At 43.8% G+C, this 5,097-nt stretch overlaps 1 non-coding gene across 1 annotated transcript; it reads right to left on the reverse strand.

The window, feature by feature from the left end:
- Positions 1-4,717: 4,717 nt before the first annotated feature.
- Positions 4,718-4,801, reverse strand: Trnas-gga. Its single transcript is given in 2 exon segments — positions 4,718-4,752; positions 4,762-4,801. It is a non-coding gene; the product is annotated as a tRNA-Ser (tRNA).
- Positions 4,802-5,097: the final 296 nt, after the last annotated feature.

Genomic DNA, 5,097 nt, shown 5'->3' on the forward strand with positions numbered 1-5,097 from the left:
TATATTGTGTTGTACTTGTTTTACTTTTGTTGACGTTAATGTTATCATTGCTTTTCAATACACTATCCATTGCGGTTAACTGATCTTCCAAGTCCTTTGCCATCTGTGACAGAGTTAAGTCATTGAAAAAAAATTTTTTCTTCCTCCTCAGCTTTCTTCTTATAAATTTCTTCTTGGTTTCCTTAACTGCTTGCTGAATTTACATGTTAAATAATACCGGGATGTGGTCAGAGGCTACAGTCCTCATTTCCTTCTCAAGTACTGTTTGCCTTTCAAGCCCTTAGATCTTGTCTGTTGTGTTGTTTCTGGTCAAGTTGTAGAAGCCTTTCGTTCCCCGAATTTTACAACTGTTACCTTCAGAATTTTAGAGTGTCTGTTCCAATCTACATTGTCAGAAACTTTCACCGAATATGCAAGGTGATTGTAATTACAGCTCCAGTTTCAAACTCTATAGGAAAAGGACTATTGCTGAGAACGACGTAAAATTTGAACAGAATTGTATTGAAGAAAAAGGGAACATCATTAAAACATTAAAAATTCAACATAAATTTTACCACTAGATGACACTGTAGGCGGAAGAACAGGAAAATACGAAGGCTGTTCGTAATGTATGATACTAAAGATCGTGAAAGGCAAACGATTGTGAAAATCGGATGAACCTTTGCACAGATATCTTGAGCAATGTCACTAATATGCCTGTCGATAGCATCACGTCTCTCTTTTCAGTTCTGAGCGCACAGTGAGCACATAAAGATGCCTGGAACAGTAATGTCTCTCGTGAAGTATGTGCTCCCGCTGAGAGGTTTCGTCTAATTTCATGCGACACCACATAAGAAACTGTCACGCATTTCCTTCTCTCTCACTGCAGGGACAGTGAGGACGCCCCAGGGAAGTTTTTGACCACTCACCGTACTGCCCGGACTTGGCCACATCTGTATGTTCATCTCTGCTCACATGAACCGCTGGCTATGAAAACAGCATTTTTGACCGACAACGAACTGCAGGCCAGCGTAGAGAAGTGCGGAAAGCACGGGTACAGCTTTCTATGACGAAGGTGCTTGAAAGTTGGTACAGCTCTGTGACAAATATCTAAATCTGATCGGCGACAATATAATGCAGTAGCTGGAAGGTATAGCAAACTTCTGAAAATAAAACATTGTCGATTTTCATTGTGATTTCCACTTTGCGACCTCTTCGAGCTTGCTTTCCGAATAGTTGTCGTAAAAGACGCGGAAAACGCGGCTGTTTCTCAGTTTTCGACTGAGACGCACGGCTTGACTGTCTCGATGCAAGATTTCGCGTTGCGAGTAAGCCTCTTTAACAAGAGCGGTAACTATGAGACAGTAGCTCTGTAAATGTTCCGGACATTCGAGGTAAAGAAAAAAGGCGTTAGTCACATGTTGCCAAGGGTCTGGAGAAAATGATTACCAAATTCGAAAGGGCAGGTTCCTTTGAAGTGCAGTGTGGCAGATGGAGGAAAACAACTGATCCGACGTCAGTAGAGGCGGGGGCTACAGGACTGCAGGAGGGGTCGAAGAGTGGTGTGCAAACATCTAGTGCATGGAGAAATGTCCAAATTTTGGGCACGCCTTTGAGCATGTTGCATAAAATTCTACGAAACACTATGCATTTCTATCCTTACAAATTTACCCATGCTCAAGAGTTGCTTCACGCTGACCAGCCAGTAAGTTTGATCCTGAATTTCTTGCTCCTATGGAAGTGGACAACGAATAGTCATGGAACATACTGTGGTTGGATGAAGTCCATTTCCAACTACAAGGACATGACAGTACAAAGAACTGCAAAATAAGGGAAATGAAAAATACCGCTCGAACTTCAAACGGTACCGCTTAATTCTGAAGTTAATTGGGTGCTGCGGGTTCATGGCAACGTTTACCATAGTGCCATGTTTTTTTGAAGGAGGTGGATCCTGTAGATCTTACTAACTGTACCATCACTGGTAAACACTATGAGAGTCTTTGTGCACCAACGTCCTTCCAACTCTTCAACAGCGTAGATGTGTGAGCAGGACAATTTTATGCAAGAGGGTGCTTCTCTGCGCGCTGCCCAGCCAGTCAAGCAGTTGCTGCAGAGGCATGTTGGAATTGCTAGAATTGTTATCAATCTTGCCGTCTGGATCACCTGATCTTAATCATTTCGACTTCCGACTGAGAGGCTATCTGAAACATGCTGTGGTCAGGATTCTGATTACAAACGTATCTGAACCGAAGGCACACATAGTCAGCACATTGCGAACGTGACCCTTCAGACAGTTCGATCTATTGTGGACCATGCTATTGCTCAATTTTGTGGCAGAAAATGGACAGCTTACTGGACATGTCCTGTGTCAGTCTCACGTCAGTTCCCTTTTATTCAGTTTTTGGGCCTCAGAATAAATAAAAACCGATTTAATTGTTGATTTCTATGCCACTTTTTTTGCCACAGGATAATTGAAAACCGCTTTCATTATTGTATTTTTGCTTTTTTTCATCTCAGGACAATTAAAACGAAATTTTTCCCACCAACTTTGGTACGACTTTGCCATGGTGGATGCGCGTACCTAACTATGACTAAACTGTTGAATGTCAAAACTGTGCGGTCATACAAATTGTACAGTACGATTATTTTAATGTGCCGCTTACACCATAGCCGTTGTATTGCACTTCATCTGTCATTTGTAGCTGAAACCATTTACGCCATGACGGTTACAGCACCATCTAACGGCAACATTTTCGTCAAATATCTTTGTTTCCTTAAATATTTCCCCTTCTCCAATAGTAATCCGTTCACAATTTATGTCATTCTTATCGGCGGTTCTTCTTTACAGTGTTCTGAAACAGGAACTTTAATTATAATCACGCTATAAAAATGATGTTAAAGATTGCTTTTCTTCTGTCGATCTTCTAAGATAACTCATGAACTCAGTATTGATCATGTGTTCCTATATTTCTTCCGGTACCGCAAAAATCTTCCTCGAGGTCGGCATTGATTAGTTTTTCCTTTCTTCTGGAGACAGTTCTTGAGAACGAACATTATTTAAATTCAAAGTTCTATAGTAATATAGCCTGTCAGCATCTGTCTTCTTTGGAATTGGGATTATAAAATTCTGAAGATATTTCGCCTGTCTGATACACACTAGCAACAAAAACCCCATAATTGTCTCCCATTGTGACGGGTTAGTTTGAAGTTTGGCTCAAAGGTGCGTACAACCTCCCTCTGAATTTAAGCAAAAGTGTGGTTCTCTGTGACTCAGTATCGGCGACGCTTCAAAGAGCATGGTGTCGACATATGCGAAAGAAAGGCCACAGCTCAGTTCATGTGAGGTGCAAGGTGGGTTAATAGCGTCAGATTGGCACCAGATTTTGACATAAATCTTCCCAACGCATCGTGGACCTATCAGACGAGAGACGCTCGTCACAGGTCCTCTTACCCACCTCTTTGCGATGGAGGCCAGAATCACGACGTTTAGCGTTGAAATGACACGGTTTCTTATTGGTGGCCGAGTAAAACATTTCATACACCCCGTCACTCAGAATCGGCACAAGAAGGCCTCAGGGGGTGGTATAAAGTATGTCAATGAAACTGCCCCTTGATTTCCACTCGTTTCGCTGATGAAAACGCCAGTTCATAGTGAGCTTAGCAACAGGAAGGGTTTTCTTAACAACTTCTGACACTATCGACTTCGACGCTTCAGTCCTTTATACGGACATTGTGGGACTACTCCATTCAACAGTATCGCATCCCTTTGGAGTGCCACAGGTTGGAATCAGTACGGAACGCTCAAAACAACTCAACGAAATTTGTACGTAATCCGAAGCACCAAATGGTACTTATGCTTTTTCAGCATTCCTGTACTGTCCCCTCCTATGGCGTGATGACAAGGGGTGCTCTAACACCCCTGGTGCCATACACGCAACTTTGTAGAGCACGTTACAAAATGTACTTCTCAGAAACTTCCCAACCCATTCAGCCTGGCTGCTGTTCTAGGACCTGAAAGCAAGCAAAAGGTATCGAAGGGGTTGGCTAACCATCAGGCGCTAGAGCAACCGCTAGGATGCTTTGGTGTTGAAATTAATAATTTCCAGAATCAGATTTTCACTCTGCAGCGGTGTGTGCGCTGATATGAAACTTCCTGGCAGATAAAAATGTGTGCCGGACCGAGACTCGAACTCGGAACGTTTGCCTTTCGCGGGCAAGTGATCCACCAACTGAGCTACCCAAGCACGACTCACGCCCCGTCCTCACAGCTTTATTTCTGCCAGTAATTCGTCTCCTACCTTCCAAACTTTACAGAAGCTCTCCTGTGAACCTGCAGATCTAGAACTCCTGAAAGAAAGGATATTGCGGAGACATGGCTTAATACAGATATGTCTCTGACGTGCTCTACAAAGTTGCGTGGGTTGCATAGGGGATGTTGCAGAAGTGGAGGGTCTTAGAAAGACTCTTTGCCGTTTTACTTATCCACATGATAATGTTGCACTCCAGGTGATCACATGACAAGACGGCGAAAAACAGAAGGGTTATAATCATAGGTCTCCTTTGCTGCTTCTGATTACTTTCAGATTTCGTTACCTGCTGTTGAACTTTCCGCAGTGATTCCAGCACCTACACGAGTGGCTGGCTCTCAGTACTAAGGGACTTAACTTCTGCGGTCATCAGTCCCCTAGGACTTAGAACTACTTAAACCTAACTAACCTAAGGACATCACGCACATCCACGCCCGAGGCAGGATTCGAACCTGCGACCGCAGCGGTCGCGCGGTTCCAGACTGTAGCGCCTAGAACCGCTCGGCCACTCAGGCCGGCCTACACGAGTGCAAAATCTGCGGTCGCATAGCACCCTTGAGGGGTGCGATCATTTTCATTGGGGACATAGTTCCACAAAGTCCTTAGAGAACGGCTGAAACGTCCGAGAGTGTCCGAAGTGTTAAAGTTTGTCAGATATCTCTTCTTGTTGCTCATCTCATAGCGAACTGGAATTTCGTAAGCGAAATGTTTGGGAATCGAAGCCCCAGGGACAGATGTGGTTTAACTGACGCCCTTTATGCCATCCCCTGTAGCCTTTTCACGTCCATGCTGAGAGACGGTGTATCTTAAG

The sequence above is a fragment of the Schistocerca americana genome, chromosome 6 (assembly GCF_021461395.2).
Source record: "Schistocerca americana isolate TAMUIC-IGC-003095 chromosome 6, iqSchAmer2.1, whole genome shotgun sequence".
Classification (NCBI taxonomy): Eukaryota; Metazoa; Arthropoda; class Insecta; order Orthoptera; family Acrididae; genus Schistocerca; species Schistocerca americana.